The 26,604-nt window shown below is 42.1% G+C and overlaps 1 pseudogene; it reads left to right on the forward strand.

Moving 5' to 3' along the window:
- The first annotated feature begins 669 nt into the window (after positions 1-669).
- LOC100355833 (WAS/WASL-interacting protein family member 2 pseudogene) lies at positions 670-6,861 on the forward strand (annotated as a pseudogene).
- The last annotated feature ends 19,743 nt before the right edge of the window (positions 6,862-26,604 follow it).

Consider the following 26,604-nt stretch of genomic DNA (forward strand, 5'->3'; position numbering starts at 1 on the left):
ATTCGTTCTGAAAGGAGAAGCGTGGTGGGGGCAAGAGGCACAGAGTCACCACACAGACCCTGGGAGTCGGGTGAAAGCGGGCCAGAGGTGAGCAGCCCGCAGACTCATTTATTTCAGTTGATACAGCAGCTTATATAGCCAAGGCAGCCAATCCGGTCAAGGGGCGATCTATGCCCTAACCAATCACAGCCTGTTGCCAGGCAGTTTCCAAAGCCATCCAATCACAGCCTGTTGCCAGGCAGGCTCTGTTGTCATGTGATTTGCAAAGCCGTCCAATCACATCCTGTTGCCAGGCAGGCTCCATTGTCAGCGGCATCTTGGCATGGCCTTCTCATTCCACCACATTTCCCCCTTTTTGTTTATTTTTGAGCAACAGAAAGCATGATTCTTGGCCATACCATTGCTGACCCCGTTTCCATGTGGTCTCCGTATGTGGCTGTGCCTGTCTTAGGTTGTCCCCCAGGGGATCTTACCCGTCCCTGACTAACCAGCGCTCAAAACAGGGGACCACAGGAGTGCTTGCTCAGATGAGGATAGGAATGAGGAACAATGGTAATCAGGAATGGCGTGACCACACATAGGCTGTGGCATTTGAGTGGCTGACCAGAGCTAGTGGGATATAAAGCAGTAGTGAATGGGACTACGGGCACTTTCTTAGGGTAGGATGATATGGCAGGTGTGTCCGCCAACAAGGTGGACTCTCAGTCTTGTTCAGGTGGTTCTGGTTGGCTGTCAGGTCAGGCTTGATATTTCTGGCTGGTACCCTAATGGGCTGTCCCGCATTCTCTGGAAAGACACAAGCATATCCTCGACCCTTGGCTAGCAGAAGCCTTTTTACAGGCGTTGGAATCCAGGGCCTGAATTCTGCATCCGCTCCTACATTAACGGCAAACATGCAGGTGGGATGGGGTCTAGCAGCTGCCCTGAGAGCCTGGGGTGCCTGGGGACTGCCACAAATGAGATCCTCGCTGGGTGCGGATGGGAAGACTTTGCATGGGTTATTGCCTCGAGGTTGTCTAAGTTCATCCCATGGATATTTGGGCAGTGGCTGACTAGGCATTGCTACTTTGTTTGCTTCATTGTCATTTCACTGTCGGAGCTCTCTCTCCCTAAGTCATCAACTGTTGCCTGTGAGGCAGAGGCCTTGAGTGAGAGGTTCTTATCACTCACAGATTCATTATGTTTGGTAATCTGCATGGGATTCTGAGAGGGGGGTATCTTTCCCAAGTTTGAGTGTTTAAGAGCAGTGCACCACGCCAACTCTAGCCAAAGGGAAGACATGCACAGCACTGCTGCCATACGAAACAAATTCCTAGCACCTCAGCAGTTGATGGCATTCTGCAGGAGCTTCCCTACATTAGGCGAACAGACAGTGGTGTATCAGATCGTAAATATGTTTTGTGCTTAGTGGAGGACTTCCTTGATTTGTTAGATCAAGGCCATATGCCCACACGGTGTCTTCAGAGTGTCACCTCTCTTGAGTGATGGAAGATGACTTGGTTCCGAATTCTGGGATGATCAGTCCCTTATGTGAATTCGCCAGGCGAACCAAAAGTAAAAGGAGGAGCCAAGAAGTGGCATTATGCTTCTGGGCGGCGTATGCCTAACCTGGGGTCACGTAGACTGAGGACAAGAACAAGGAAAGGGGCTTAGGAGGGGATTCTGTGCTCACCCTCACAGAACTGAACAGCACACAAAACACCAAGGGGCCTACTTGCCGAAATCAAGGGGTGACCTCACCGAGTCTAACACGCTGTCTCTCTCTCAGTCATATTGGTGTGCCAGATGTTGAGGCTGATTTGTTCTGAGAGGAGGAGCATGGTGGGGGCAAGAGGCACGGAGTCACCACACAGACCCTGGGAGTCGGGTGAAAGCGGGCCAGAGGTGAGCAGCCCGCAGACTCATTTATTTCAGTTGATACAGCAGCTTATATAGCCAAGGCAGCCAATCCGGTCAAGGGGCAGTCTATGCCCTAACCAATCACAGCCTGTTGCCAGGCAGTTTCTGAAGCCATCCAATCACAGCCTATTGCCAGGCAGGCTCTGTTGTCAGCGGCCATCTTGGCATGGCCTTCTCATTCCACCACACTACATGGTTACCTCAAAAGATGCAGAGCAAGCATTCGATAAAATATCATATCCTTTCATGATAAAAATCTTAAGCAAGTTGTGTCTAGTAGGAGCATACCTCAACACAATCAAGGCAATATATGACAAATCCACAGCCAGCATCATATTAAATGGGGAAAAGTTGGAAGCATTTCCACTAAGATCCAGAACTAGACAAGGATGCTCACTTTTACTACTGCTATTGAATATAGTTCTGGAAGTTTTAGCCAGAGCCATTATGCAAGAAAAAGAAATCAAAGGGACAAAAATGGGAAAGCAGGAAGTCAAACTATCCCTGTTTGCAGATGATATAATCCTATACATAGGAGAAACATAAGACTCCACTAAGATTATTGAACTCATATATGATTTTGCCAAAGTTGCAGGATATAAAATCAATATACAAAATCGGTAGCCTTTGTATACACAAAATGTCATGTCTGAGAGAGAACATTTGAGATCAGTCTCATTCACAACAGTTATAAGAAAAATTAAATATCTTGGGATAAATTTCACCAAGGATGTCAAAGATCTCTATAATGAAACTGACAAAACACTAAAGAAAGATATAGAAGACACAAGAAAAATGGAAAAAGCCTCCATGTTCATGAATTATTAGAATTATTAGAATTAATATCATCAAAATGTCCACACTACCCAATGCAATTTACAGATTCAATGCAATCTCAATCAAAATACCAAAGATATTCTCAGAACTAGAAAAGATGACCCTAAAATTCATATGGAATCACAAGAGACCCTGAGTAGCTAGAGCAATCCTAAACAACAAAAAACAAAGCTGGAGGCACCACAATACCAGATTTCATGACATACTGCAGGGAAGTTATCATCAAAGCAGCTTAGTATTGGCAAAAGAATAGACACATCAACCAATGGAACAGACTAGAGCAGACTAGAGACTCCAGAAATTAATCCACATATCTACAACCACCTAATCTTTGACAAATTAACTAAAATCATTCCCTGGAGAAGTGATAGTCTCTTTAAGAAATAGTGTAGGGAAAATTGTATCTCTCCATGCAGAAGTATGAAACAAGACCCCTACCTTTACCCTATACAAAAATCAACTCACAGTGGATCAAGAATCTAAATCTAAGGCCTGAAATCATTAAATTACTGGAGGAAAACATAGGGGAATATTGCAAGACATTGGCTTGCAGACAAGACATTGACTCTTGGAGAAAATCCCAGAATCACAGTCAATAAAGGCAAAAATAGACAAATGAAATTACATCAAGCTAAGAAGCTTCTGCACAGCAAAGGAAATAGTCAACAAAGTGAAGATACAACCAGAAGATTGGCAGAAAATATTTTCAAGCTATGCAATTTATAAATGATTAATATCTGGGATCTATAAAGAGTTCAAGAAGCTCAACAACAATAAAACAAATAATCCAGTTAAGAAATATGCTTATCAATATGAACAGGCATTTAAAGGATGAAATACAAATGGCCAACAGACACATAAAAAGATTCTGAGGATCACAAGCCATCGAGGAAATGTGAATGAAAACCACTGTGAGGTTTCACCTCACCCCAGTTGGAATGGCTAACATTCTCACCTTAACGGCGGTATGGTAGATTAAGCCTCTGCCTGCAATGCTGGTATCCCATATGGGCACCAGTTCAAGTCCTGGCTGCTCCACTTCTGATACAGCTCTCTAATGTGCCTGGTAAAGGAGTGGAATATGGCAAGTCCTTGAGCCCCTGCACCCACTTGGGAGACCCAGAAGAAGTTCCTGACTCCTTGCTTCAGATCAGCCCAGCTTCAGCCATTGTAGCTATTTGAGGAGTGAACCAGTGGATGGAAGACCTCTCTCTCTTTCTCTCTTCCTGTCTCTGTAACTTTGCCTCTCAAAAAAAATAATAAATCTTTAAAAAAAAAGAATAGCTATCATCTAAAAATTTAAAAGTAAGAAATGCTGGCGAGTATGTGGGGAAACAGATATCCTAAGGCACTGCTGGATATTATAGAATATGGAAATTCCTCAGAAATCCAAAGTAGAGTCCACTCCTGAAAATTTACACAAAGGAAATGAAATCAATATACCAAAGAATGGTCTGCATCCCCTAGTTTATAGCAGCTAAACTTGGCAATAACCAGGATATGGAATCAACCTCAACTGATGATGGGATGTAGAAGTTGTGGTATGTATACAAGATGGAGTACTGCTCAGCCTCAGAAAAGAATGAAATCCTGTCTTTTGTAATAGGATGGATGCAATTGGAGACCACTATGCTAGTGAAATAAGCCAGTCCCAAAAAGACAAATATCATACATTTTCCCTGATTTGTGGTAACTAAAATTCAGAATACAAAATAACAACATATATGAGTAAAATTAAAATTTTTGAGATTTAATTATTGTTTACAGCCCTTGCTCTTGAGAAGCAGTGGTTTTTCTACTTACTATTTGTTGAATTCTTTATTTAGTGGAGCATTAAGTTTGTAATTCTAAAGAAAATAAAAACTATGTCATTGTAAAAATTAAAAGAAAAAATGAAGGAAGGGTGAGAGTGAGGGAGAGAGGTTAGAATGGGAACTATTGATATCCATTTCCGGGTTGGCAAAAGGGGCGGCGGCGGCGGTGAGAAAGCTTGCCGAGGGGCGAGCGGGACAGGACGAAGCCGGAGCGGAGGGGGCAGAGGATTCGCTCCTGGAGCGGCTGCGACCAGGCTGCAAAGAGGCTAGGACGGGCTGGATCCGTCGCTGAGGCCAACACAGAGCCGCCCAAGCTGAGTAGAGATGAGCAGCAAGGTCGAGGCGCCCTCTTACAGGACATATGCAAAGGGACCAAGCTGAAGAAGGTGACCAACATTAATGACCGGAGTGCTCCCATCCTGGAGAAGCCCAAAGGGAGCAGTGGGGGTTATGGCTGTGGAGCAGCTGCCTTGCAGCCCAAAGGAGGACTTTTCCAAGGAGGAGTGCCCAAGCTCAGACCTGTGGGAGCCAAGGATGCTTCAGAGAATCCAGCTGGTAAGCCAGCTCTACAAGTCCCCAGTTCTCGAGCTGCCGCCCCCAGGCCTCCAGTGTCTACAGCCAGCGGGCGTCCTCAGGATGATACAGACAGCAGTCGAGCCTCACTCCCAGAACTGCCGCGGATGCAGAGACCCTCTTTGCCAGACCTCTCTCGGCCTAATACCACCAGCAGTACTGGCATGAAGCACAGCTCCTCTGCCCCGCCTCCGCCCCCCCCCCAGGGCGGCGTGCCAATGCACCCACTACACCTCTGCCTATGCACAGCAACAAAGCCCCAGCCTACAACAGAGAGAAACCCTTGCCGCCAACACCTGGACAGAGGCTTCATCCTGGCCGAGAAGGACCTCCTGCTCCTCCCCCAGTCAAACCACCTCCTTCCCCTGTGAATATCAGAACGGGACCAAGTAGCCAGTCTCTGGCTCCTCCTCCACCGCCTTACCGCCAGCCTCCTGGGGTCCCCAATGGACCCTCCAGTCCCACTAATGAGTCAGCCCCTGAGCTTCCACAGAGACACAATTCTTTGCATAGGAAGACACCAGGGCCTGTCAGAGGCCTGGCACCTCCTCCACCCACCTCAGCCTCCCCCTCTTTACTGAGTAATAGGCCACCTCCCCCAGCGCGAGACCCTCCCAGTCGGGCAGCAGCTCCTCCACCCCCACCATCCATGATCCGAAATGGTGCCAGGGATGCTCCGCCTCCCCTCCCACCATACCGAATGCATGGGTCAGAACCCCTGAGCCGAGGAAAGCCCCCCACCTCCGCCTTCAAGGACACCAGCTGGGCCACCCCCTCCTCCACCACCTCTAAGGAATGGCCACAGAGATTCCATCACCACTGTCTGGTCTTTCTTGGATGATTTTGAATCAAAGTATTCCTTCCATCCAGTAGAGGATTTTCCTGCTCCAGAAGGATATAAACACTTTCAGAGAATATACCCCAGCAAAACAAATCGAGCTGCCCGTGGAGCCCCACCTCTGCCACCCATTCTCAGGTGAAGCCTGGCTTGCTCCTGTTCTCAGGAAAAGGATGGACCCTCTTTACTTCTCAGATGGTCCCTTCCATTCCCCTGAATCCTGCATGAGAGCTCCTAACTTGTTTCTCCAGTGCAACCAACCCCTAGACTCGAAGCGTCCTCCCAGCTCACCTCCATCTATGCATCTCGTCTCTGGATTTGGCGATCGGACTCTTTGTATTGCAGTAGGGTCTCAAACCCTGCATCCGTCCTCTAGTAAGCCTTGCTAGCCAAATGAGGAAGAAGTTTCTGTGTCTCCTGCTCTCCTCCTGGGGAAAGGTGCCTTGCTATGATAAGTTAACTTGTTGGGGCAGGGTGAGGAATGATAGCCCTACCTCCTCCTCCCAACTGTGGGGGAGCTTCGCAGGTGTACAATATTTCATCATTTAGGAGGCTGGCATGGCAAGGACTTCTGGGGAAGAGGGACATTATTAGTGAAACAGGAAAGGAGTTTTCAGAGAAGTGATCTGTTTTAAAGGTCAGGTTTGGAGAATGGACAAGGAAATGGGTTTGCTTTATTTTTAGGGGTATTTTGTTTTTTTTTCTCACTTTTCCTCCCCACTGCCCAGGGATAAGTTGGATATAAAGACTAAATACTAATCAGTTAAACTAAACATTCAATAAAAAGAAAGGGTAAAGTAAACTGAGGATCATTTTAGAGCTAGTCGGTTCCTCTGCAGCAAAGGGACCAGGAGCCATTTGAGCCTTCTGAGACTCTCTGCTCCATTCCTCAGGGTGCTAGACTGAGGCATATTCGTTCTCCCTTCTGCCACCCATTCCCTCAAGAAAAAAAATCACTTCTAGTTGGGAAAGTCATTCATTAACAAATTCCAAAAACCTCTGTTGAGAGATCGAAAGATAAGGCCTGAGCCTGAACCTTGGCCTTAACCTCAACTGTGAGTCTTGTCTCAGTTGTTTCTGACTGTCCATAAAGTGGTCAGTGGGCCTTGGAGTCCTTTAGCTCCTGGAGGCTGCCTGCAGATGACAGAAAAGGTAAGAGTGAAGCACTTCATGGAAGGGACAGACAGGGGAGAGGGGACTACAGAGGATTTTATGGTCTGCTCATACTGAAACTCAGAGCCTGTCTGACTGAGCAGGCTCTTCCTGTTCCTTTCTCTACCACCCTTGCCTTCCCAAGGCAGTAGGGGTTAACACAGCAGGGTAGAGAAGGGTAAGGAAGTGAGTAGAAGCTTACAGGGATATTCAAAGATTCCTCTATGCCAAGAAACACATCAGTGAGGTGTGCCTCAGTTCAGTAGGTCTTCCTGGCAGCCAACACCTGGACAGAGGCTTCATCCTGGCCGAGAAGGACCTCCTGCTCCTCCCCCAGTCAAACCACCTCCTTCCCCTGTGAATATCAGAACGGGACCAAGTAGCCAGTCTCTGGCTCCTCCTCCACCGCCTTACCGCCAGCCTCCTGGGGTCCCCAATGGACCCTCCAGTCCCACTAATGAGTCAGCCCCTGAGCTTCCACAGAGACACAATTCTTTGCATAGGAAGACACCAGGGCCTGTCAGAGGCCTGGCACCTCCTCCACCCACCTCAGCCTCCCCCTCTTTACTGAGTAATAGGCCACCTCCCCCAGCGCGAGACCCTCCCAGTCGGGGAGCAGCTCCTCCACCCCCACCACCCATGATCCGAAATGGTGCCAGGGATGCTCCACCTCCCCCCCACCTTTTTTCTTTTTTGTCTTCCAGGTGCTGCTTTATTAAAAAGCACAGAGAAAGTGGAGGTTCTAACTGAGGTTGGACAGTGAGACAGGGACTTTGTTTTCTGCAACAGCAGGCTGGGGTTCCTGGACTGCACACATAAGATGCCACCTGCAGAGGCTGCTCAGAGCTTGCCATGAGCGCCAGCAGACCATGGCTATTTAAAAAGGATGGGGAAAATTAGTTTAAAATTTCACCAGACACATCATAGGCATAAATTGCCTTGGGGACCTTTCTGATCTGTTGGATCACAGGCTAAGGATTGTCTCAGATGAAACCCAAGTTTTCCTAGTACTAGTGAGGGGCCCAACTTGGTTTATTTGTGTGGGGTCTGCTATCCTTAGCCATCCCTTGGACCGCATTGATTCTGGCACCAACAATGATTAGGTCTGTCACCAAACATTTTCTAATCGTTCTTTTCATATCCATTAGCAGTTACCTCTCAGAAGTATCCCCAGCATTCCTGAAGTGAATAGAGCTGAGAGGGGGGATGCTGGTGGAGGGAAAAGTAGAGAGTTCCAGGGCTGACGCTCAGCAGAGTTCCAGGGTACATGCTGACACGTTACTGAACTTTGACTGTGAAGTCTTCCCATTTATTTTTGAAATGGGAGTTGATGCCTTTTGTACAATGTTATCAAAGTGTCTTTTTCTTTATTTCAAACATGGAGTGTCAAAATAAGTATCACAAGTAAGGCCAAACCCCAGCTGTTCTTTGGGGCTGCTACCTTCCTCCCCATGACCTGCTGCCCCTCACACTCCCAGCAGTTGGACTGTCACCTGGGTGTTGATTGTATTTCACTCTAGGCCTCATGAGAAAAGGCCTATGTCTAGATCCTGTCCATGGGTTTTCTGTTTCAGAGCATGTTTGATGACAGCATCTGTTTAAATGTCTTTGCCTTATACATTATTTGGTCCACTGTTAATAATAGATGCATTATCATGTATATTTACAAAAAAAAAAAAAGAATGGGAACTATTATTATGCTCTTTTTTTTGACTGATAGAGTTAGACAGTGACAGAGAGAAAGGTCTTCCCTCTGTTGGTTCACCCCCCAAATGGCCGCTGTGGCTGGTGCTGTGCCAATCTGAAGCCAGGAGCCAGGTGCCTCCTCCTGGTCTCCCAGCACTTGGGCCATCCTCCACTAACCTCCCGGGCCACAGCAGAGAGCTGGACTGGAAGAGGAGCAGCCGGCACTAGAACCTGGCACCCATATGGGATGCCAGCACCACAGGTGGAGGATTAGCCAAGTGAGCCATGGTGCCGGCCCCTATGCTCTTTTTTTTATTATTATTGGACAGGTAGAGTTATAGACAGTGAAAGAGAGACAGAGAGAAAGGTCTTCCTTCTGTTGGTTCACTCCCCTAATGGCCACCACAGCCAGTGCTCTGCTGATCCAAAGCCAGGAGCCAGGTGCTTCTTCCTGGTCTCCCATGTGGGTGCAGGGACCCAAGCACTTGGGCCATCCTCCCCTGCCCTCCTGTGCCACAGCAGAGTGCTGGACTGGAAGAGGAGCAACCGGGACTAGTACCCGGTGCTCCAACTGGGACTAGACTCAGAGTGCCGGCACCACAGGCAGAGGATTAGCCAACTGAGCCATGGCACTGGCCCCCTGTGCTCTTAAAATATATGAAATACAAGAAATTTGTTTCCTTTTATAAATAAAAAATAACTTAAAAAGATATTATGTAAAGAGTATAATTAAATGAAGGCAACATTTATAAATATCTATCTACCAAAGAAATGGTATCCACACACTTTTATGCTATATATAATTACATATTTTACTATATATGAGAAAACAGGTAGAATTTATCTTTCTCTGTGTTATTTCACTTGGCATAGTGATATCCAGTTTCATTCATTTTGTTTGCAAATATCAGGATTTCATTTTTGTTTGTGGCTGAGTGGTGCTCTACTGTGTGTTGTACTTTGTTTTCTTTATCCTGTCATCTATTGAGTGGCATCTGGGTTTATTCCCTATCTTTGTTATTGTTAATGGGGCTACAGTAAGTTGTAGAAGTATATGTACACTGTACAATATAAAACAATACAAATTTTTGAATTGTTGAAATATTAAAAAGAAATGAGAGATTTGGTTGGCATTTGTCTCTGGTTCCTAGGAGACAGCCTCCTGTTGTGATTTGTTTTCCATGTTATAATTTGCATGAATCTAAGCAAACTGATATTTTAATTATGACTGGTATTGACTATGCTTTGACAGCACTAACTCCATTTTGAGCTTTTTCTTATAACAAATGCTGTAACTGGGCCAAAGGGGCTGACCAACAGCCACCCTTGACACTGGTTGACAGCCACATTGACTATTGCATGCCCATATGCAAACTGGATGATGGGCTCCAAGACTTTTCCTTCCAAGATTGACCTCTAGAAGCTGAGATAACACACTATGTGAGGTGATCAATAATAGTGTGCCAATGCCTTCAGACTGCTTACCTGAGACATCTCACTGTGACTTTACCCTTTCCAAGTACTCACTCTGAAAAGATATCAGGGACAAGAGGCTATCCTGGAGTGAGAGAGTCTCTTACTTCTTTGTTAACTATTCAATGGCAATCCAAATGTGTTTGAAGGAACTACTGCAGACCACTGGGACAATCTGTTCCATGGACACACAGTGTTTGGGTCTCTGTGAACATTATAGACTCAGGTAATTCATTTTATTCAGTTTTGCCTTTATTTACATATATTCCTTTTGCTTATTTTTTCTTATTCTGCTTTTGTGTGCAACGAAATAAACTGATTAATTCAGAAGCTTCTTTGTTTCACTTGACTTGTCATTCGATCAGAGAAAAAAAAGCTTTCTGCTCTTGGAGAAATTGTAATACTTGAAGTTAAAACTGTTACCAGATATTGAGGAGCTGTACCACTCATATCAGTCCTATGTAACATCTCCAAGTTCTTGGAAACTTCCCAAGTGATGTACTGTATTAAGAAATAGATGGGGCCGGTGCTGTGGCCCAGTAGGTTAAAGCCCCAGCCTGCAGCACCGGCATCCCGTATGGGAGCCAGTTCAAGTCCCAGCTGCTCCACTTCCAATCCAGCTCTCTGCTATGGCCTGGGAAAGCAGCAGAAGATGGTCCAAGTCTTTGGGTCCCTGCTCTCATGTGGGAGACCCAGAAGCTGCTCCTGGCTCCTGACTTAGGATTGGCACAGCTCCAGCCATTGTGGCCATCTGGGGAGTGAATCAGTGGATGGAACACCTCTCTCTCTCTCTCTGGCTCTAGATCTCTATGTAACTCTGCCTTTCAAATAAATAAAATAAGATCTTTTCAAAAGAAATGGATGAAAAGATGGCTCTCAGGTTTCTGGCTTGAGCAGTCAGGTGCACAAAGGCACTATTTACTGAGACGGTGAAGTCTGCAGAGGAACAGATTCATGAAGCAACAAGAAAGAACTACATTTTGGATAAGCTGAATATATATATATATATATATATATATATATGACTCAAGAATTCAGATGCATTATTCAGAGGGAGAATCTGCACTATAATTGGCTTTGCTGTAACCTAATCCTATTTTCAGTGAGAGATGTATTTTTTTAAAGATGTATTTATTTATTCGAAAGTCAGAGTTAGAGAGAGAGAGAGAGAGAGAGAAATAGGTCTTCCATCTGATGGTTCTCTCCCCAATTGCCACAACGACTGGAGCTGTGCCAATCCAAAGCCAGGATCCAGGAGCTTCTTCCCGGGTGTCCCACATGGTGCAGGGGCCCAAGGGCTTCGGCCATCTTCTACTGCTTTCCCAGGTCATAGCAGAGAGCTGGATCCAAAGTGGAGCAGCCAGCTATTGAACTGGCATTCATATGGCATGTTGGCACTTCTGGCCAGGGTGTTAACCTGCTGTGCCACAATGCCGGCCACGGAGATGAATTTCATCACTATACCTTCCAGAGCTAGTCATCATGAGGTTATAGCTTAAATTCTGAGCACTAAGTTGTCAGTATGGTGACCCTCCTTTAAACACACTTGCAGAGAAAATTGACAAATGAAACTGATCAGTTTCAGATCCATGGCTCCCTTCCAATCTAAGATGTAGTGTGGACCTACCACACTCTAGCTTAAATGTTTAACAGATATATTTTCCTAACAACCCTTCTAGGTGGCTCTGTTACTCTGCCTAGTATATAAAGGAAACAAGGCTTAAAGAGATTAAGTAGCTTTCTCAGTCCTATACAGTACACAGCCTGGTTGGTAACTGACAGAGTCAAGACTTGAAGCCAAGTATGTCTGATCCCTCCAATCTTTCATGGTTTTGCTCAAATTTATTAGTTTTCAGGGCCGGCGCTGTGGCACAGTGGGTTAATGCCCTGGCCTGAAGCACCAGCATCCCATATGGGCACTGGTTCTAGTCCCGGCTGCTCCTCTTCCAATCCAGCTCTCTGCTATGGCCTGGGAAAGCAGAAGATGGCCCAAGTCCATGGGTCCCTGCACCCACATGGGAGACTCAGAAGAAGCTTCTGGCTCCTGGCTTTGGATCGGTGCAGCTCTGGCCATTGCAGCCATCTGGGGAGTAAACCAGCAGATGGAAGACCTCTCTCTCTCTCTCTGCCTCTCCTTTCTCCGTGTAACTCTTTCAAATAAATACATAAATCTTTTTAAAAAATTTATTTTGACATATGACAACTTAAATATCAACAGAATCTTCTTTAGAACATGAAATACAACTATCTCCCCTCCCTAGCTCTAAGTCTTTCTTTTCCCCTTAGAATTTCCTGTATTTTCTTCTGAAAAACAAAAAAGTAGCTTCTACCAAGGACTGCATAAAGAAACATGGATAAGAGTCAATTTTTCTAATGAAATTGCTATAACTGGGATTTTTAAGGGCACTATTAAATGTGATCATAACTGTGAGCTACTTAGAGAAAACATTCACCTTGGCACTACTGCTTTCACTGGAAAAGTCATTATGATCTGGTAGGTGAGGAATGAACAACTCCTACAGCAGTTGCTGTATTTATTAATTACTGAAGTAGGCTCAGCAATGAGGAAAATGCAATTCTCTCAGGCTTAGCTTGCTACCATTGCAAAAACAACTGACCACACCCTCCACATGGCTCTTGTGGTCTCATTTTATTAATATGTAAGACAGCTCTGAAATGAAGACAAAGTAGGTAAGCAAGTAGGAGACTGCCAAATTGATTTCAAACTCAGTCTTGAAATATTTTTTTAAAAAACATTTTGTTTATTCGTACTGTAGACTTTCCAAAATGCAGAGGTTCCATTCAGCAAATTATTCCTCTCTCCCTCTCTCTCTCTATCTCTCTCTCTTTCTCCCTCTCCCTCTCCCTCCCTCCCTCCCTCCCTCTCCTCTGTGTAACTCTGATTTTCAAATAAATAAATACAGCTTTAAAAAAATTAGGGCTTATAGCACAACAAGCTCAAATCTTGTTTTCCCCTAAGGTAGATGGAGTTTATCAGCTTCTCTGCAGCTCAGTGCTGGTGCTTTGGGAGTGGAGGGAGGCAGTGTGGGCTCCTTCTTTGGAGCAAAGTAGCTCCTCAGACCCCCATCAGTCCTCCAGACTTCACTTGAAGTCAGTAAAGACTGTGGAATTCTCCCATGGCTGGGACTGCAGCAGTGGTGGGGTCGCTACGCCTTCTGCTTACCTCTTCTTAGGAAAATGGCAGCAGTGGAGCTGAGGTAGCAGCAGACAGCAAGCTTTGTTCTTCTCGCTACTGAACTTTAGACTCTCAATTCTATTTGCAGATCTTATCACTTCCTTACTGAAGTTTTTCTCTCAGTCTTTTCAGTTTTAACATTTTATATATGAATAATTTTCTAGGCAAGGTGGTATCCTCTAGCCAGGGAGCCAGGACAGGAGTGGCAGCAGCAACAGTATGCTCTCTGTTGGTTTTCAGAGTTTCTGTACCATTTGCAATTCTTGTCACTTCTTTACTGAAGTTTCCTTCAATCAGTCTCCTCAGTTCTATTATTTTATATTAAAAACTCCATTTCCCAGCAAGACAGTGTACCCTAGCCAGGATGGTAGGCTGTATTTTCATTTCTTTATGCTGTCTTCTGGTAAACAGAAATTGTTTTTCTTAAATTTTTTTTAACTTTTATTTAATGAATATAGATTTCCAAAGTACAGCTTATGGACTACATTGGCTTCCCCCACCCCCCCATGACTTCCCTCCCACCCGCAACCCTCCCCTTTCCCGCTCTCTCTCCCCTTCCATTCATATCAAGATTCATTTTCAATTGTCTATATATACAGAAGATCAGTTTAGTATACATTAAGAATTCAACAGTTTGCACCCACATAGAAACACAAAGTGAAATATACTGTTTGAGTATTCGTTATAGCATTAAATCTCAATGCACAGCACATTAAGGACAGAGATCCTACATGAGGAGTAAGTGCACAGTGACTCCTGTTCTTGACTTTACCAATTGACACTCCTGTTTATGGCATCAGTAATCTCCCTGTTCTCCAGTCATGAGTTTCCAAGGCTATGGAAGCCTTTTGAGTTCTCCGACTCTTATCCTATTTAGACAAGGTCATAGTCAAAGTGGAGGTTCTCTCCTCCCTTCAGAGAAAGGTACCTCCTTCTTTGAAGACCTGTTCTTTCCACTGGGATCTCACTCACTGAGATCTTTCATTTAGGTGGGTTTTTGTTTTGTTTTGTTTTGTTTTGTTTTGTTTTGCCAGAGTGTCTCGGCTTTCCATGCCTGAAATACTCTCATGGGCTTTTCAGCCAGATCTGAATGACTTTAGGGCTGATTCTGAGGCCAGAGTGCTGTTTAGGACATCTGCCATTCTATGAGTCTGCTGTGTATCTCGCTTCCCATGTTGGATCGCTATCCCCTTTATTTATTCTATCGGTTAGTATTAGCAGGTACTAGACAGGTTAATGTGATCCCTTTGACTCTTAGTCCTTTCATTATGATCAATTGTGAACTAAAATTGATCACTTGGAATAGTGAGATGGCATTGGTACATGCCACCTTGATGGTATTGAATTGGAATCCCCTGGTATGTTTCTAACTCTACCATTTGGGGCAAGTCAGCTTGAGCATGTCCCAAATTGTACATCTCTTCCCTCTCTTATTCCCACTCTTATGTTTAACAGGGATCACATTTCAGTTAAATTTCAACACTTAAGAATAACTGCGTATTAATTACAGAATTAAACCAGTCGTATTAAGTAGAACAGACAAAAAAAATACTAAGAAGGATAATGTGTTAAGTTGTTCATTCACAGTCAGGGCTATGCTAATCTAGTCACCGTTTCTCATAGTGTCCATTTCACTTCAACAGGTGTCCTTTTTGGTGTTCAGTCAGTTGTCACCGATCAGGGAGAACATATGATATTTGTCCCTTTGGGACTGGCTTATTTCACTCACACGATGTGTTCCACATTCCTCCATTTTGTTGCAAATGACTGGATTTCATTGTTTCTTACTGCGGTATAGTATTCTAAAGAGTACATATCCCATAATTTCTTTATCCAGTCTACTGTTGATGGGCATTTAGGTTGGTTCCAGGTCTTCACTATTGTGAATTGTGCTGCAATAAACATTGGGGTGCAGACCGCTTTTTTGTTTGCCAATTTAAATTCCTTTGGGTAAATTCCAAGGAGTGGGATGGCTGGGTTGAATGGTAGGGTTATATTCAGGTTTCTGAGGAATCTCCAGACTGACTTCCATAGTGGCTTGACCAGTTTGCATTCCCACCAACAGTGGGTTAGTGTCCCTTTTTCCCCACATCCTTGCCAGCATCTATTGTTGGTAGATTTCTGAATGTGAGCCATTCTAACCGGGGTGAGGTGAAACCTCATTGTGCTTTTGATTTGCATTTCCCTGATTGCTAGTGATCTTGAATATTTTTTCATGTGTCTGTTGGCCATTTGGATTTCCTCTTTTGATAAATGTCTATTGAGGTCCTTGGCCCATCTCTTAAGTGGGTTGTTGGTTTTGTTGTTGTGGAGTTTCTTGATCTCTTTGTAGATTCTGGTTATTAACCCTTTATCTGTTGCATAGTTTGCAAATATTTTTCCCATTCTGTTGGTTGTCTCTTCACTCTCCTGACTGTTTCTTTTGCAGTACAGAAACTTCTCAATTTGATGCAATCCCAATACTTGATTTTGGCTTTGACTGCCTGTGCCTCTCGGGTCTTTTCCAGAAACTCTTTTCCTGTGCCAATATCTTGAAGGGTTTTTCCAATGTTCTCTAATAACTTGATGGTGTCAGGTCGTAGATTTAGGTCTTTAATCCATGTTGAGTGGATTTTTGTGTAAGGTGTAAGGTAGAGGTCTTGCTTCATGCTTCTGCACGTGGAAATCCAGTTTTCCCAGCACCATTTATTGAATAGACTGTCCTTACTCCAGGGGTTGGTTTTGGATCCTTGATCAAATATAAGTTGGCTGTAGATGTTTGGGTTGATTTCTGGTGTTTCTATTCTGTTCCATTGGTCTATCCATCTGTTTCTGTACCAGTACCATGCTGTTTTGATTACAACTGCTCTGTAGTATGTCCTGAAATCTGGTATTGTGATGCCTCCGGCTTTGTTTTTGTTGTACAAGATTGCTTTAGCTATTCGAGGTCTCTTGTGCCTCCATATGAATTTCAGCATCATTTTTTCTAGTTCTGAGAAGAATGTCTTTGGTATCCTGATTGGAATTGCATTGAATGTATAAATTGCTTTTGGGAGAATGGACATTTTGATGATACTGATTCTTCCAATCCATGAGCATGGAAGATTTTTCCATTTTTTGGTATCCTCTTCTATTTCTTTCTTTAAGATTTTGTAATTCTCATCATGGAGATCTTTAACGTCCTTGGTTAAGTTTATTCCAAGGTATCTGATTGTTTTTGTAGCTATTGTGAATGGGATTGATCTTAGAAGTTCTTTCTCAGCCGTGGCATTGCTTCTGTATACAAAGGCTGTTGATTTTTGTGCATTGATTTTATATCCTGCCACTTTGCCAAACTCCTCTATGAGTTCTAATACTCTCTTAGTAGAGTTCTTTGGATCCTCTAAGTAAAGAATCATATCATCTGCAAAGAGGGATAGTTTGACTTCTTCCTTCCCAATTTGTATTCCTTTAATTTCTTTTTCTTGTCTGATGGCTCTGGCTAAAACTTCCAGAACTATGTTAAATAGCAGTGGTGAGAGTGGGCATCCCTGCCTGGTGCCAGATCTCAGTGGAAATGCTTCCAACTTTTCCCCATTCAATAGGATGCTGGCCATGGGTTTTTCATAAATTGCTTTGATTATATTGAGGAATGTTCCTTCTATACCCAATTTGCTTAGAGTTTTCACCATGAAAGGGTGTTGAATTTTATCAAATGATTTCTCTGCATCAATTGAGATAATCATATGGTTTTTCTTCTGCAGTCTGTTAATGTGGTGTATCACATTGATTGATTTGCGAATGTTGAACCATCCTTGCATACCAGGGATGAATCCCACTTGGTCTGGGAGGATGATTTTCCTGATGTGTTGTTGTATTCTATTGGCGAGAATTTTATTGAGGATTTTTGCGTCTATGTTCATCAGGGATATTGGTCTATAATTTTCTTTCAGTGTTGCATCTTTCTCTGGCTTAGGAATTAAGGTGATGCTGGTTTCATAGAAAGAATTTGGGAGGATTCCATATTTTTCGATTGTTCTGAATAGTTTAGAAGAAATGGAATTAGTTCTTCTTTAAATGTCTGGTAGAATTCAGCAGTGAATCCATCTAGTCCTGGGCTTTTCTTTGTTGGGAGGGCCTTTATTACTGTTTCAATTTCTGTTTCAGTTATGGGTCTATTTAGGTTTTCTATGTCTTCATGGTTCAATTTAGGTAGATTGCATGTGTCCAGGAATCTATCCATTTCTGATAGATTTTCCTGTTTTCTGGCATACAAGTCCTTGTAGTAATTTCTGATGATTCTTTTTATTTCTGTGGTGTCTGTTGTTACGTTTCCTTTTTCATCTCTGATTTTATTGATTTGGGTCTTTTCTTATTTTAGTTAGTTGGGCCAATGGAGTGTCAATTTTGTTTATTTTTTCAAAAAACCAGCTCTTCGCTTGGCTGATTTTTTGTAATTTTTTTTTGATTCAATCCTGTTAATTTCTTCTCTGATTTTAATTATTTCTCTTCTCCTACTAGATTTGGGTTTGGTTTGCTGCAGTTTTTCTAGGTCCTTGAGATGCGCTGAAAGCTCATTTATTTGGTGCCTTTCCAATTTCTTGATAAAGGCCCCTATTGCTATAAACTTGCCTCTCAATACTGCTTTTGCCATATCCCCTAAGTTTTGATATGTTGTGTTGTTATCCTCATTTACTTCCAGAAAGTTTTTGATTTCTCTTTTGATTTCTTGAGTGACCCAGTGTTCATTCAGGAGCATGTTGTTCAGTCTCCATGTGTTTGCATACTTTCTGGAGTTTCCTGAGTTGCTAATTTCCAGCTTCATTCTGCTGTGGTCTGAGAAGCTGCATGGTATGACTCTAATTCTTTTAAATTTGCTGAGACTTGCTTTATGGCCTAGTATGTGATCAATCCTAGAGCAGGTTCCATGCACTGCTGAGAAGAATGTAAAGTCTTTAGATGTAGGATTGAAAGTTCTGTAGTTATCTATTAGATCCATTTGGGTAATAGTGTCGATTAAATCTGCTGTTTCCTTGTTGATCTTCTGTCTGGATGATCTGTCTATTTCTGAGAGTGGAGTATTGAAGTCCCCCAGTACTATTGTATTGGAATCTAAGTCTCCCTTTAAGTCCCTTAACATATCTTTTAAATAGACCGGTGCCCTGTAATTAGGTGCATATACATTTATAATAGTTACATCTTCCTGTTGAATTGAACCCTTAATCATTATATAGTGCCCCTCTTTGTCTCTCTTAACAGTTTTTGTATTAAAGTTTATTTTGTCTGATATTAATATGGCTACACCTGCTTTTTTTTGGTTTCTGTTGGCATGGAATATCTTTTTCCAACCTTTCACTTTCAGTCTGCATGCATCTTTGTTAGAGAGATGTGTTTCTTGTAGGCAACAAATAGTTGGATGTTGTTCCTTAAGCCAATCAGCCAATCAGTGTCTTTTAACTGAAGAGTTAAGTCCATTAACATTTAATGTGACTATGGATACATAGTGGCTTTGCCCTGCCATTTTCCCGGAGATATTTTCTAGTATATGCTTTGAGCTTCCCATGCTCTTTTACTGGTAGGTGTTCTTCCTTTACCTTCTTTCATATTGATGGCCATGTTTCTGTGTTTCTGAGTGTAGCACATCTTTAAGTATCTTTTGCAGGGCTGGACGAGTGGTGACAAAGTCTTTCAATTTCTGATTGCTATGAAAGGTCTTTATTTCACCTTCATTCACAAATGAGAGCTTAGCAGGATATAATATTCTGGGCTGGCAATTTTTCTCTCTTAGCACCTGTGCTATGTCTCGCCATTCCCTCCTAGCCTGTAGTGTTTCTGATGAGTAGTCTGCTGTGAGTCTAATTGGAGATCCTCTGAGAGTAATCTGACGTTTCTCTCTTGCACATTTTAGGATCTTTTCTTTATGTTTCACTGTGGAGAGTTTAATTACAACATGTCGTGGTGAGGATCTCTTTTGGTCATGTTTACTGGGGGTTCTATGAGCTTCCTGTACTAGGATGTCTCTGTCCTTCTCCAAACCTGGAAAGTTCTCTGCTAGTATCTCACTAAAAAGGCCTTCTAATCCTTTCTCTCTCTCCATGCTTTCAGGAACTCCTAGAACCCGAATGTTGTTTTTTTTAATAGTATCCTGTAGATTCCCAACAATATTTTTTAGATTTCTAATTTCTTCTTCTTTTCTTTGGTTTGACTTTATGTTTTCCTGTGCTCTGTCTTCTAAGTCAGATATTCTCTCTTCTGCTTCACCCATTCTGTTTTTAAGGCTCTCTAATGTGTTTGTCATTTGATCTATTGAGCTCTTCATTTCATTTTGATTTCTCTTCACTATCACACTTTCCTGTTCTAGTTTCTGCGTTTCATTTTGATTCTTCCTTAAAATTTCATTTTCATGAGAGAGATTTTCAACCTTGTCCAATAAGGATTTCTGTAGTTCAAGGATTTGCTTTTGAAAACTTCTAAATGTTCTTATCATAAATTTTTTGAAATCCGTATCTTGCATTTCTTCTATCTCATCATCTTCATAATCTTGGCTTGGGGTGTTTTGTTTATTTGGAGGCATCATAGTATCATCGTTGATCTTGTTCCCTCGATTTTTGTGTTTGTTGCTTGGCATAGTTAATTCTTTTTCCCTGTGAGGTTTTTTTTATACTATGTCTGTGTTAAGTGGACTGCCTGCTGTTGGAGGAGCCTTGGAGGCTTGAGATGGGTGTGGCCTGAGAGCTCTGCTTGGTTCTTCAGGGTTACGGGTGTGCAAAGGTGACACCCTCAGGTTATGTGTGGTAAGTCTCTATTTATTTATTTATTTATTTATTTAATTTTTGATTCAGGAGGTAAGTAATACTGCACGGCTGAGCAGAATTGATGGTATTTAGCTTCCGATCTCTGGCTTCTACCCAAAGAGTCTGTGCAGGCTCGGTTTCTCCTGCGGACTCCCACTGGGTTGCCTAGGCTACTGAATTTTAGCCTTAGCTCTCCCCTTTTATTATGTATATCCCAAGTGGGGCTTGTTCTTTGTCTCTTGCTTGCCTTTGCAAGGTTGGCAGAGAGAGAAACTTGTCTGTACCAGTCCCCCCCAACCTTTTTTTTTCCTTCTCTCCTGTAGTCAGTCTGGTGAACTTTCCCGCTTCAAAGCCCGCTTCCCTCTAAAATTCTGTCCGCTGTTTCCCCGCCAATGTCTCCGGTTACTGAGCTCACCTCCCCTTCCAGCGCCGATGTGTGAACTTGGAGCCCTGGGTGTCCCTGCTCTCCCCGCTGGTCCTCTGTGTCACATCCACTCCCCTTCCCACACTGGCGCGCAGACCCTGCGGCTCCCGCAGCTTGGCTTCTGCGCGGTGGGCGACCCTGCTCTCCCAGTAGGTCCTCTGAGTCACAGCCACTAGATCCGGAAGAGTTTCCTCTGCAATTTTTTCCTGATCCTTTTTCTGAGGCTACCGTAACTCCGCTTTTATTAAACTAAATTTTCCTGGACTATCGGTGCGCGCCCTCACTATTCCACCGTCTTCTTGTTTTTCTTAATTTTTACCTGTTGGGGAGGGGGGCTTCACATCCACAATTTACTCCCCAAATGCCTACAACTGTCAGGGTTAGGCCAGGCCAAAGCCAGGAGCCAGGAACTCCATCTGGTATTCTACATAATGGCAGGGACCCAAGTACTTGAGCTGTCATCTGCTGCCTCTCAGGTACAATAGCAGGAACCAACACTGGGAGCAGATCTGGGGCTCAAACACAGGCACTCCAATATGGCATGCACACTCCCAAGCAATGTCTTAATCACTGTGCCAAATAACCACCCCACAAATTATTAACACAGTTGAATTAATGAATCTTCTATTTATTGGTTGTCCTTCTTGTATCTTATCTAAGAAATCCTCTTCTACTCCAAGTAATTATGGATATTTTTCTATATCACTTGTAACAATTTCATAATTTTGCCTCTCATTTAAATCTTAATGTACTTGGAATTTATTTTTATCATGATTGAATAATCAATTTCTTTTGCATTATTTTTTCAAACATCCATTCTTTTTCCATTGAATTTCTCTAAGTTTCCAAATTATATGGATTTATTTTTATCTCTGTTCTGTTTCATTAGCAGCTTTATAAATTGATATCCAGAATTCCAGTAAAGCAAGTCCCCCAACCTTGTACTTCTTCCAGAGTGGCTTGTCCATTCTTGATCATTTATATTTCCATTTGAATTTCTAAATTGACCTTTTGGGTTTAGGAAAACAACTGGGATTTTGCTTAGAATTGCATTGAATCTGTAGATCACTTGTGATAAGTGAAATTTTGACATGAATGTTCTAATCCATGAAGTTAGTATATTCCTCTATTTATTTATGTTCTCTTTAATGTCTTTCAGTAAGTTTATTTAATTTCTTCTATCTAATACATGGATATCTCATTAGATTTCTCCCTAAACTTGATATTTCCTGCCACTACTGTAAATTTTTTGTAGTTATTGCACAGAAATGTGATGACTTTTTAGCATATTGATACTGTGTCTAACAGACTTGCTAAACTTACATTAATTCTAATGACTTACCTATTGACTATTTTTCCATTCTTTATGTATTTTCCTCCTTTTTCTTACCATACCACACTGGTTAGGACCTTAAACACAATATAGAAAAAAAAGCAAGTCTCTCTTCATTCTTGATTTTAAATGTTTTCACCATTTTTTTCCTTTTTTCTTTTTTTTATTTTATTTTATTTAATGAACATAAATTTCCAAAGTACATTTTCACCATTTTAACATTTGGTTGTTAAAGGTGAAGAAACCATGCTGCTAAGAAGTGAAGCAGTTGCCCAAGACCATAGGCCTCTCAGTCTTAGACCCAGAATTCAACACTGACCTAAAACCTATGTTCATTTTATCAATTTGTGTTGGTGGACAAAAAAGCTAAATAGTGAGACAATGCAGGCAAAGATGAGGAAGTATAATTGAACTCAGGACAATCTAGACCACAATAAAAGTAACAGCCTTTGAGTGCTGCTAAGATGTCAAGAATTTCTGGGAATTATGATGGACAAATATGAATCTGATCCGTCCTTAAAATCACATAGCTCTCTGTGGCTCACAAGGATAAAGTTCTTCTTTGCAACAGGCTACATTTCCAGATTCATTTCAAGCTTTACCATACTCCCAAATATCTTGATTCAAGAGCTAACTATTCATCATTTCCCAAATTTCTCATATATTTTCATGCTCCTAGATTTTGTTGGTTTTTTTTTTTAAATGATTTACTTATTTATTTGAAAGAAGAAGCCAGAGAGAGAGATCTTTCAACTATTGGCTGGCTCCCCAAATGGCCAGAGCTACGCCAGGACAAAGCCAGGAGCCAGGAACTCCATCCAGGCCTCCAACTTGCACGCCAGGGACCCAAGCATTTGGGCCATCTTACTCTGCTTTCCCAGGTGTATTAGCAGGCAGCTGGATTGCAAACAGAACAGTCAGGACTTCAGCTAAATTCCAATATGAGATGTCAGTGTTGCAGGCAGCAGCGTGACCCATTGCACCATAATGCCAGACTCTGCTCCTATGAATTCAGAGCATTTGTTGTCCTTCCCTCTATTTTACAATTAAGACTCCTAACCATTCACTTATTCATTAAACAAATATTTACCAAGAGCCAAAAACATATCAAAACTTATAATAAAGACTGATGATACAATGGTATAGAAAATAGTTAGTACTTGCATTTGTTAAGGCTTCAGGGAAAAGAAAGTTTTGATAAGTAACTTTTTTTAACTTTTATTTTGTAAATATTAATTTCCAAAGTACAGTACTTTTTTTAAAAAAGATTTATTTATTTATTTGAAAGTCAGAGTTATACAAAGAGAGGCAGAGAGAGAGAGAGGTCTTCCATCCACTGTTCACTCTCCAGATGGCCGAAACAGCAGGAGCTGCGCCGATCCGAAGCCAGGAGCCAGGAGCCATGAGCTTCTTCCATGTTTCCCACGTTAGTGCAGGGGCACAAGGACTTGGGATGTCTTCTACTGCTTTCCCAGGCCATAGCAGAGAGGTGGATTGGAAGAGGAGCAGCCGGATCTTGAACTGGGGCCCGTATGGGATGCCGGCACTTTAGGTCAAGGCATTAACCCACTGCGCCACAGTGCCAGCCCCAATAAATAATTATATTTAAACCTGCTGTGATTCAGTTTTTCATTTGTAAGCTTGTTCGACATTCTTAAGTTCCCTATCTTACCTATTCCTTTACTTCTGGAGTTACTTAAGGTTCTCCAGAGTAAAGAATCAACAGGATGAACTATTGCCTTTTTACCTATTTGTCAAACTCTTTATTTAGTGGGACATAGAGTCTCTGAGTATAATGTAAATTTTTTAAAAATACTATCTCAAAAATTAAAAATAAATAAATAAATAAACTGGTAGAGTACTTGCACATAACCTAGGCACATTCTTCTGCATACTTTAAATCATCTCTAAAATAATGTAAATTCTATTTAATTGGCTGTTACCCTGTACTATTTAGGAATAAACAAAAGTGAAAAAGTTTGTCTAAACAAAGGAATTGGGGCCAACACTGAGGCATAGTGGGTAAAGCCACCACCTGCAGTGCCTGCATTCCAAATGGGCAACAGTTCAAGTCCTGGCCACTCCACTTCCGATCCAGCTCTCAGTTAAGGCCTGGCAAAGCAGCGGAAGATGACCCACGTCCTCAGGCCCTGCATCGGCATGGGAGACCCTGAAGAAGCTCCTGCCTCCTGGCTTCGGATCCATTTGGGGAGTGAACCAGCAGATGGAAGACCTCTCTCCCTCCCACTCTCGTTCTCTCTCTGTGTAACTCTTTCAAATAAATAAATAAATCTTTAAAAAATAAATAAACAAAGGAATCAATAGAATATATGCACACTTTCATGGGTATGTACACCCACGCATGTGCACATATAAACATATATAGATACATAAATATAATAGAGACAGAAAGACAGACATTGAAATGTTAATCTCATTCAATATGCACCCTCATGGAAACATTCAGAATAAGGTTTGGCCAAATATCTGGTCAGCAAACTTGACACAAAAAATTAACTATCATATCTCTTACACTTTCCTACACCTAAAAATTCACCCTTTTTTCTTTTTATTTTATAGGAAGAAAGCTTGAACTTGAGTATTAGGTGGAACAGAAGATAGAAGGTTAAGGAGTGTCATCAAATTCTCTTTTCTTACAGCTTAAGCTGTAAGAAAAAAAAAGTGACTTTTTTAAAAAATTAACTTTACAGTCTAACTCTGTTCACTTCACGCAGAAGCTCCTCATAAATGCACAGATCATACGGCCAACCTTACTGAAGCTAAGGGGGAAAAATCTTATACAGTGCTAAGTTTGTTTCTTTAGGAGATGATAAATATAAAGTTGTTTGGAGTTTTCAATGTGGAGTAATAGAAATGATTCCTTAAACTCCAGTAAAGTAAGAATCTGAAAACAGAAAGGTACATTGCATACAAAAGAAGAGGGCATTCTTGGGGATACTGAGAACAGACATATTTTTGTTTCCTAAATCTCTTTTCCATACAAGTAAAAAAAAGTCCAAATAACAAAACATATCTTGTCATAAGATCATGTAAAGCTCATTTTATCTACAGAGAAATACTCATCTATAAAGCATTATAAGATAAAGATACACAGAAAGTTGAATCCACCTTTGTTCCGTTGAAGTCCATCAAAAGAGTTTACACTACCACCTAGTGGTTCCTTTAAGGAAAAACATTTGTATCCTTCAAAATGTTGCAGATAGGCAGTCTTGTTGATATAAACAGAACACTTTGTCCTGACAGAGAATAGGCTAAAAATAATTAAAGCAAATTAGGGTAAACATTAGGCCAAGGTGGACAGATTAAAATTCTGAGATTTGAGTTCTACCACTGAAATCTACTATTTATAGCTGTGTGATTTGTGACAAATTATTTAAGCCTGTTTCTGATTTGTAAAATAAAGTGACTACACTAGAATGGGGTTTTTGAAGTCAAAAATTATAATACCCTAGTCATAACTAGTGGGTCATGACCAGATTTTTTTTAAATTTACATATAACGGGGCCGGCACTGTGGTGCAGCAGGTTAAATCCCTGGCCTGAAGCACCAGCATCCCATATGGGCGCCAGTTCTAGTCCCAGCTGCTCCTCTTCCAATCCAGCTCTCTACTATGGCCTGGGAAAGCAGTAGAAGACATCCCAAGTCCTTGGCCCCTGCACCAATGTGGGAGACACGGAAGAAGCTCCTGGTTCCTGGCTTCAGATCAGCTAAGCTCTGGCCGTTGTGGTCATCTGGGGAGTGAACCAGCAGATGGAAGACCTCTCTCTCTCTGTCTCTACCTCTCTCTGTAACTCTGTCTTTCAAATAAATAAAATAAATCTTTAAAAAATTTACATATAACATACTGAAAATCAGAATACACACAGGTTTTAAGAATGTTGATTAAGCTTTTATTTCAGAAAAATGTATCCCTATGAGTTATGTGGGTATATCTATACATCTTTGTGATTTCTGGAACACAAAACACAATGTAAAATGTTTCTGTTATAGGCCACAGCCAAAAAAGCTGGAGGGCCTTTAAGATTCATATCAGTCTAAAATTCTATGTTTCTATGAATTGTGGCCATTAATCCTGCTTCAGAGTGCTAATACAGATTTTGTGTCTGTCTAATTTACAGTAGGTATGTGATATAACCACCTGCTGACCAAGGAAGATATCTTTTATTTCTCTCATAATAATTCAAAAGATACCAATCAAAATAGATGGAAATATTTGCCTGCTTTTGTTTATGTTTTCTTTTCTTTTACTAAAGACTATTGTCAGTATTTCAGATAGAAGGTTTCTTGAAACATGGCCCAGGGATCAACTGCCTCAGAGTCACCTGAGGTACTTCTTTAAAACGTATTTTCGCCTCCTCTCTCCCACTACCAGAATTACGAAATCACAATCTCTGAACTCAGAGCCCAGTGGCCTGAAATGTCCTCAAGTATTCTCAGTGACTCAGTGACTTGCTAAAGTTTGAGACACCTGCTGAATGTTCAACAACATTTTGGAGGAAAGAGTTCTGATTGGGTCACATTGTTGTTCTGTGTCTATTCTAACATCTTTTATGTTAATGCCACCTCCCCTTCCCCACCCTTCCCAAAAGAACATCCTCGCTCATTT

This window comes from Oryctolagus cuniculus, chromosome 1, assembly GCF_051225735.1.
Source record: "Oryctolagus cuniculus isolate XC-2025 breed Fujian yellow rabbit chromosome 1, ASM5122573v1, whole genome shotgun sequence".
NCBI classification, from domain to species: Eukaryota; Metazoa; Chordata; class Mammalia; order Lagomorpha; family Leporidae; genus Oryctolagus; species Oryctolagus cuniculus.